The sequence below is a fragment of the Tympanuchus pallidicinctus genome, unplaced genomic scaffold (assembly GCF_026119805.1).
Source record: "Tympanuchus pallidicinctus isolate F22 unplaced genomic scaffold, pur_lepc_1.0 scaffold1, whole genome shotgun sequence".
Taxonomy (NCBI): Eukaryota; Metazoa; Chordata; class Aves; order Galliformes; family Phasianidae; genus Tympanuchus; species Tympanuchus pallidicinctus.
The window spans coordinates 34,015,668-34,025,372 of record NW_026294618.1 but is presented as its reverse complement, the minus strand read 5'-3'; positions in this window follow the sequence as shown (position 1 = coordinate 34,025,372).

Here is a 9,705-nt window from a genome sequence, read left to right as displayed (position 1 = left end):
TATATTTGTGGGGTACTTTCCTGCAGCAGATTCTGTGAGGACAGTGGTAGAGATGTACCAAACGCTTCTGATGGAGAAAGGGGAGGGTGCCTTTTGGTGACACTGAGAGCACGGCTGCTCCACCCTGGGGCATGGTGATAGCTGATGTCTGCTGCACTCCTGAATGACAGACCTGAAGGGCTAAGCTGTGATGGGGCCCTGGAGCAGCCCAGGACTGGCAGGGTCTAATAATGGCTTAAATCCACTGTACACCCACTCCTGTCTACTGGAGTGAAAATTCACTGCTGTTTTCTAAGAATACCATAGGGTTTTGTGGCAAAGACTGCTCATGGACAGGGAAGAAAACAAAATTATTCAGCACATGTACAGTAAATTCTGAAAGCCTGATCCCTGCCTAATTCTACCTCTGGTTCAGTCTCATCTCTGGAGACACCAGTCTAGCTCAGTCCTGTGTTGTATTGCAGACTCAGCTGTGCTGTGCCATTCCTAAGAGATGTTTCACCTAATTTACTCCTGGAGAAACTTCAAGTGGTTATTCCAGAATCTGTGGAGGATGGCTCTGCTACTTCTGCTGTTACTAAGCTGGAAAAAAAATCACTCTCCTGGAAAGTTTTTTGTGATATTTTGTCTTTATGTTTGTTTCAGTGTTACTTTTGTTCAAAGGGGAGGTAGTCCAGTAGGGTGGTATTTAGTATGAGTTTAATAACATCAGCAGGAAAGGTTTTCATATTGAGAAGTCTAATTTCTCATTCTGGATCATCACTCAATACATTATGGGAATATATGTCAAGCAGCCACTAAAGCTGACTCACAATTCCAACATGTTGTGCAGTTTTATTAAACATGATTGATGCAGATACTTTCACAGGGGATCTGGATCCTGCCTGGGATTTCTAGGCAATGAGAGAGGAGTGATCTGAAGCTGCAAGCTGATTGCCTTTGAGAATGGCATTGCAATTTCTCATAACTTTGACAGGACTGAAATGGAGAGCAGGGGAACGAACACATTCTCCGAGGCTGCCTTGCAGTGGAGATGTGCCTTTTTGCCCTATGAAACATTTCCTTGGGTGGACACTGACTCAAGTGAGATCCTCCAGCAGCACCTTCTACCTGCTGGTCTATTTGTTCTCATGCTGCACACAAGAGCAGGTTGGTGACATGATAAACTTCTGTTGGCATCTTTTAAACAGCTGCCATCTTTTTCATTGTGAAATCATAGAAATATTGAAAAGTAGTAACAAATTAGAAACCCATGCTTTGAAGAAGACATGGGATGCTGTAGCCCTGTATCATTCATTCTAGAGTACCTACTCTGTTTTTCATTCTCCATGGCTCATTCCCTCTTGCTTGTACAAAACCACTTACTCCTCAGTTTCTCAATCCCTGGGTCCCCCTCCCCTCTGAAGTGATCTTTGCATTAAGGGCTAGCGAAGTGCTTACTGTGAGAGCATGTGGAATGTGTGAGCACTCCTTCATTACCTTATCTGGTTAAAGCCCTTCAGTCCGAAAGAAACACCGCTTAACAAGGAAAGTAATAAATTAAACACTGAGATACACAAACCTAGCAGCAGGTGATAAGGGAGAAAATGACAAAGAGCAGACCCCTTCAGCCCATGATCAATTGGCTGTTACTGACGGGCCCTGGGGTGGTGAAGGGATGGTAGCAGCACTGAGGGTGTTAGTGTTGGCAGCCTGAGACTGCTGAGAAATGGGGAATAAGCATAGGGAGATACCTGAAGGAGGCTTGTGGGGCTGTGCAAAGCTTACTGCGGGTTATCAGGAGGAGCTTACTTAGAGAAAGGGCCAGAGGTGGAAAAAAAGGATAGCAGTGGTCAGGGGGATTGGGGTGAACTAGGGAGGAGCAAGCATGGCAAAACAGAGAAGTGGGTATTGAAGGACCAGCCTGATGTAAGCGAGCTGCCAGTCAATATGCTTTATCTGACCGAGCCCTCTGCTTGATCACTGCACTATACCATCTTCTTATGAAATTCTTTACTCAACTATTTTTTTTTCTGTGTAATCTTACTGTCCTGTGTGCAAGTGCTGCAAAGCCTAAATGCTAGCAGCTGGAAAAGGGATACATATGAGTCCCACATGCCAAAGAGTGGTAGGAGCTGGGGGACAAGGCTGTATGTTTATGTGAATATTTAGTCTGGGTCCTGAGATCTAGAGTCACCGGGAATCCCAGCTCAGAAAGGAGACATTCTGGCCCTGTAGCTTGCAGGATTCAGCAGCCAGCTCTGAGCATAAACTATCAGAATACATTTTTTTGATACTGTTTCAAATCAGGACAGTACTGAATTGTTTATCTGTGCATGTGAGTGGGAAAAGCAAATCCATAGCTAGGAAAGTTATGGTGCTCACTGAGTGAGTTTGTGCGTGGTCAGGGCTAGGAAAAACATTGCTATGTGTCATAAGAAAGCTAATGCAGTTGAGAATGAGTGGTTGAGAAGTTGCTTGGGATATGAATAGGAATAGAAGCTGGAAGGCAAGGTAGACACACACTCATAAGGGCGAAATGCCAAATTTCCAGTAGAAATGGGAAACAGAAAGAAAAGTACGATATAGCTTCCTTGCGTCAGAAAATGGCTGGGACAGAAGGTAAATCAGTTCTATATATTTAAGAGGGGCGTTGAGAGAAGAGATTACAAAATCAGAAGGGACTGATCTCTTGTTTATGCCAATAGCCAGTATGCAGCTTCTGTGTTTCAGCATGAGGATGGAGATAAAATGAAGTCCTTGTCAGTGTGGTTTGTAAGTAGCAATAAATCAGTCAGGCGGATTAAAAATGCTGAAGATCATGTGGGCTGAAGATATAAATGATACGTTTTTACTGTCACAGTGACCTACATAAACCTACATCACCGTGGCCCTAATAACAAATTCATTCTGTGCACAGAGGAGCTCTTTGACAAAGCTCTGTTTGCTGAGGGCTTGTGCCCAGCCTCACTGAAGAGCAGTTTGCTGTGTCCTCAGCAGATCCCTCTCTTTGTGGAGATCTGAAGTATTTACCTATCAATCAAAAAATGTCTAAAACTGAACTAGGGGTTAAAGTGCTGCTCAGGAGCAGATGTGTGGATGGTCAGTGTGGGTGCCTCCCCACTGGAAGATGTAATGATTCAGAGGTATTGCAATTTCCATTCCCTGTCTGACAAGATCAGGAGGGGTGAGCTCTCAGGTGGAAGATAAAGCCTGTGAGCTGTAGGGATTTTAATGAAATGAAATTTCTGACAAGGCCTCCTACTCTTTCCAAGTCTGAGAAGCTGCAAATTAGCAGGAGCCTTCCTTCCCTCATCCTTCAGCCTGTCTAAACAATGATTTTAAACAGCGGTCAGAGAGAAAGGGAAGCTTATCCCAGAATCTTTGCTGGCCAAGCGCAGACTGCATGGCTCTCTTTTGCAGTGGGGTGAAAGAGGGCTGCTCTGATGAGTCTGGAAGACAACTGAATACATTCATGTATAGAAGAAGCCTCCATAATGGGGAGAAGGCCATTTGGCTATGTTAGAGAGTATTGCCATGAAGAAAGAGATATGAAAATAGCTTTAGGAAATATGTAAACACATCTTGTGATGGAATAAAACCAAAAATTTGTTAGTGTCTGGAGGATTCCCCCTTTAAGGGGTTTCCCTATTGCTGTGCAGTTTCCTGTGTTTCTGGTGTATGCTAACTAAACCCAGCAACTTGCTACAGTCACAGACACAACCACTGCTTATGCATCATACATACACTATACATATATGTGCACAGTCACTGTCCTGCCAGACCATTGGACACATTGAGGTATGATAGAAACCAACGTTCTTTTAGTTCAGGGAAACAGCAAAAAAGCAGCTTTTTGGGGGGTGGGAGGTGATAGGGCCTCAGCTTAGTGTGATTTCTTGGGAATTTATTTGATAATTTGTTCTTCAAAATCATCTGTCTCTCTCCACAGTGTGGTTGTTTTAAAAGCATTAAAAATGTCTTTCTGGTCACTGCATTCATCTGTGTAGCCCAAGGATTCTTCCTGACTCTGGCCATATCAGATGCTGCTTCAGGGCAGCATAAGAGGCTGGCCACTTCTTGCAGACATTTCCCCTTGTATCATTTTCAGTACCCACATTGATTCTTGGGAGTATTAGAGAGTTCTTTTTTTCCTTGTCCTTTTTGTTGCTACTCATGGGCTCCTTTTCTATGAATTTATCTAGACCCATTTGAAGCTGCTGCTATTATCTCCCTCCATAACCTCCTGTCACAGTAAGTTACAGAATTGTAAAAAAAGTACCCACTTTAATCTGTTTTAAACTAATCTCCTAGATATTGCTTTCATGATTTTATAATCCACAATCGTTTTTCTTCTCTGTGTTTTCCTCTCCATTACAAAGAGCCCAATATTTCTAGGTTCTCCCATCAGGCAGCTGTTGGGTCATTTTCCTTGCTTTTCTCTGTACCTGCTTTAACTCTTCTGCACCCTTCCTCAGCTGCAGAGGACAAATCATGAACTGTCCTCTAGTGGGGTTAATCCAAATTTAGAAATGTCAGCAAAACCATGCCCTCTGACTCATTCTTGGAAACCTTTTCTTAAATATCTTTTTTTATTTCTTCTTTTTTGACATGCTGCTGTTAGTTCTGTATCCAGCATGCTGTAGGCATTGCTTTGATTGTTTTTTCCCTAGCTGCATTGCCTTACATTTATCTGAAGCCTATCTGTCATATATTTGCCCATTTAGTTGTGTGTGGTCTTTCTGGAGTTCTTCATCAGCATAGCATTTGGCTGCCTGGAGGAGTTTCATACAATCTGTAAATCTGGAAATCTTACTGTGGGTTTCCTTCACCAGCTCTCTGGTGGATGGAACTGGTTCCAGCATTTTTTCCTGAAAAGTGAAGAGCCACATTAAGCCTATCCTCCATTTCCTATCCTTTAGCCAGGTTTCACTTCATAAGAGAAACCTTTTTTCCAACTCTGCGGCAATCTAAGTTCCTTTAAAAACACTCTTCCAGCATGATTTTGGCATGTCTCCACTTTCTGTATTGCTTTGATTGTAAAACACTCCAAATCTTGGCACCCAGCTCAAGCTTTGACTTGACATGGGCTGAACAGTTGCCTTCACACTGGGTTTTGGGGTCAGGTCTGCTCACAGCGGATTCAGTTTTCCTTTCTTAAAAAATCAATGAGGATATTTGGACCAAACCTAGTGATAATTAGGCTCGGAGACTGCCAGACCTTATTTTCCTGGCTGGGTCTCCACTTCCAGCACCTCCATATAGAGAGATTCAAAGGAGGCTGGTGCCAGAAATGAAACCACTGCTCCCACCACAGCTCCTGTCCCCACCTCTCCTTCTTCCACCCCACACATGCACAGCTCAGCTCATGGTGCTGGAAGAGCCAGCATGCTCTTTTTCCCTCTTTATTTTTTTCCTTCCCATTTCTCCCCTTCATCATTTTCTGCCCAACTTCTCTGCAGTGATACTTGGGCTGGTGCAGAGGCTCATCAGTTCTCACCCTCAGCACACAGCGCTCAAGGTTGTTCTTGCATGTCCTGACTCCTTTACAACAGTGTACAGTCATTAATTTGCCAAATAAGATAAGGTCAGACAAGGCAATGAAGGAAGAATTCTATTTTTTTTCCTGCCAGTTTCTGGGTTGATTTGAAATAGTTATGTTTTCACATGTGTTTGTCATTTCAGTTGTGTTATATCTTTATCCTAAGAGGTTCATAATGTTCTTTTCATGCAGATATCCTCCCAGAGGAGGATGCAGCAACAAAACAATTCTGAAAAGTCACCAAATGAATTAATGTGCAAAACATTGGTCTGTGTGTTTTTTAAAAGACAGAAAGGGAGACCAGGACAAGGGGTTCCAGCTGATGGGGCCTTCCGGTGAAGAGCTGTAAGTGGGCAGATGAAATGGCTCTAATTTACCAATTAAAAGAGATGGAAAATTGCATGGCCACTAGGAACATTTGCAGTGATGGATGCAGAGAAAATTGCAAGTATGAACACATCCAGCTCTTCAAGAAGAAGACTGGCCCTATAGACATTAGAGATGCTATTATCCTTTAGTTGTGTTTTGGTTAGCTCAAGTATTTCTTCATGATGGAGTTTTCTTCAGTTTGGTACTTGGGTAACTGTTTCTTGATTTTACTGTTTCTTTTCCACCTCAAACAGATGAGAAAACATTATCTTGCTCCGGATGTATTGTCAGTGGAGGGTGAAAGGAGATTGAAAAAAAAGCTGAGTGCTCATAAGGTAGCTAGGGGACATGATCATAGAATCACAGAATGGCTTAGGTCAGAAGGGACCTTAATGCCCAGTTCCATCCTCTGCTATAGGCAGGTGCCACCCAGCAGATCAGCCTGCCTAGGGCCCCATCCAACCTGGCCTTGAATGCCTCCAGTGATGGGGTATCCATAACTTCTCAGGGCAGCCTGTGCCAGCACCTCACTACTCTTGTTAATGTTTAACTGTACTATGATGACAAGCCTTTCTGCACACTGATTGGCCCACTGACTTTTTGTTGGTGTCATGAGTGAAACAGGTTTCTGTGAAGGGCTTGGAAAGAGGTGTGGTTGTGCTATGGTCTGTTGATGTGTTGTGGATCAGCTCAGGAAGGAGCTGTCATTTCTTACTTTTGAGCTGAGTATTAAGGTGCTGCACTTGGGGACAACATTTCATATTAGCTGATGTGACTCACTATGTTGGAATAGCCATGAGCACAGCATACATAATAACAAAGGTTTTTTGCTTTTGGGCTGCCCGATTGGAGAGTTGCTCAGGGCTGAAGAAAACACTAGGAATCTTAAATGAGGAGTGTGTTAAAACAATGTCTTTGCTGTATACACAATCACTCTTGAGAAATGATCATGTACTTGAACTGTGCTTTGTAGTTTCTCAAACAGCATTTACAGTCACTCTTCTGATACTTACAGTTAAAGCTCTGCCCTTGATATTTCCTATTTCTTCTGTTTCATATTACACTTCAGTATAAAATATCAAGTAAAGTTGCTACTGTTTTCTTCCAGGAATAAAGTGTGGTTTTCTGCTTTTGTTATTTTAAACCATCATTTCAATGGGCTGGGCAAAAAATCTTGTAGACTGCAGTTTAAGGATATAAACCACAGCACCCACTTCCACCTCTTCAGGTAACATAAACAGACCTTACAGGAAGGAAGTTTGGAGTAATTCTGTATTTGATAAAGGCTCCTCTGAGCAGATGGTGCAAAAGGTCAAAAGATTGCTCCCTGAGGTCCCCTCCCTGCCCTAAAGCCCTTCTGTGAAAACCACGCAAAGGCTGGAACAACACGATTTTATTTGCAGTACTGTTTTAACTCCTTCATCTTCTTTCTAGGTATCATAATCCATATTGGAGAGGTAATTACATGCTATTGTATAGCAAAATATAATATGACCCTCTCCAGAAAAACACCAACCAAACACCCCTGCAAGCTGTGTATTTTCTGGATTTTAAGCTACCACCAGCATGTTATGAGGAGAACATGCTGAGCACCATTGGGGACCTTCTGTGAAAAAAGGACGTATCTCCTGGGGCATGAAGATAGGAAGGTGTATGAATGGGTGAACTGCCCGCTACCACATACACATTTACTACAGTACAAATATGAAACTCCATCAGCCATACACCTCTTTTTGTTACAAAGAACTTTATATTATAACTGGAGGAAACCACATTTTAACTTACTAATTCTCAGAGCTCCCTTTTTTTACCTTGAGGCAGTTATTCCCTGTGCCATGGCAAAGTCCTCACCAGAAGCTGTACATTCTGTAACCTTCACAGTGCAGATGGGCATAATCTGAAGCAGAGCAGCAAGTCCTGAGCAGACAATTAGAAATAAATACTCCCACAGTAGACAGTGAGCCCCTTGGTGCAACCAAAACCAGTCAGCCACCACCAGCCACTGTGTCAGCAAGTGGTTTCACAGCGCAGACTTAAAAAATTAAACAGGGAACTAAATTACATAATGAAGATTGTGGACTTAGTAGAAACACTTGTTTCCTAGAATATCACAGCTTTCCCTGGTGAACCTTTCACTGCTTTGACTCTGTTTTTATGCCACTGAAGCTATGACTGTCACCTCTCTTCTTTGGAGTCTTTCTACTAACAGAAGTGCAATCTGTGTATGTATATATATTTAAAAGATCTTTAACTTGATGAAACTCAGCAAACAATCCTCTCCTGCAATTAGTGTGTAGTTTGCTGTGCTCCTTCAGACTGAAACTCTTGGTGGCCTGTGGCATTCCCCAGATCTCAGTACTGGGACCAGTTTTATTTAATATTTTTATCAGTGATCTTGCTGAGGGGTTCGAGTCTACCTTCAGTAAGTTTGTGGGCAATGCCAAGTTAGTTGGGACTGTCAATCTGCCTGAGAGCAGGAAGGCTCTGCAGAAGGATCTGGATGGGCCAGGTGGATGGGTCAAAGCCAGCTGCATGGCATTCATCATGGCTCAGTGCCAGGTTCTGCACTTGGGTCACAACAACCCCATACAGCAGTAGGCCTGGGGAAGAATGGCTGGAAAGTTTTCTGGCAGAAAAGGACCTGGAGGTGCTGTTTGGCAGTTGGCTGAATGTGGGCCAGCAGTGTGCCCAGGTGGCCAATAAGGCCAAGAACATCCCAGCCTGCATCAGAAACACTGTGGCCAGCTGAGCTAGGGAGAAGCATGGGTGAGACTGCACCTGGAATACCGAGCCTCTTGCTAGAAAAAGAGTATTGTTCTGCTGGAGTGGGTGCAGAGAAGAGCAAGGAAATTGGTGAAGCAATGAGGGTACAAGAGCTACGAGGAGTGACTGAGAGAACTGGGCCTGTTTGGACTGCAGAACAGGAGGCTGAGAGGGAAGACCTCATTGCTCTCTACAGCTACCTGAAAGGAGACTGCAGTGAGGAGGGTGTGTAGGTGTTACACAAACCAACTGTCATATCAGCACAGACCTATGGTCAAGTTAATTCCTTTCTCTGGAGAAAAATAAATCCCCATCTTGCTGTCTTCTGCCAACACCTTCTGATGCTGACATAGCTGGAAGTGGCTGGATATGAGTGGTGAATTTTCCTAATATGAGTGGAATTTTCCTGCTTTCAGAGCTGACCCCTCAGCTCTCCTGTCCTGCATCCCATCCATATATTCAGTTGCATCTCAGAGGAAAGATCCTTTCACCTCAGAAAATGTTTTTCATTTTCCCAGATTTATTTTCTTGGGATTTTGGAAACGTGAATATATTATGGAAGCATTACTGAGGGCCCATTAGCTTCAGATAACCTGAGATTTTATTTTTTAACAAGCATTTTCTTTTGCTGCAGCTCCCAGTGTGAACATTTATAGCCCTTGAATGCCACCCAGTGGCAGAAAGGCACCTTCAAGCTTACTGGTAAACTGCTGTGTCAAGTTCTCATGTAATGTTACCTCGAAATTAATGGCAGATCATTCTTGTGCTCTATTTGTGGAACTCCGAAACAGTAAAAATGTATATATTACATGATGGGTTCCATCAGCAGAAAGGCCATCTGGTGTTTCACGGTTCTTAAAGACAGAACAATATCCCACATACCATCTGGACTTGTCTAGTTTTAAAGCTCGGTATTCATGAACAACTGCATGAACTGATTTGTTCATCCGTGTAATGACATTTTTAGGTGGAATTTTATCTTGGAATTTGCTAGATAGTTCAGGAGAAAATGTGTGCCAGGGCAGACTGCTTCATTAACCATTTATTTCTGT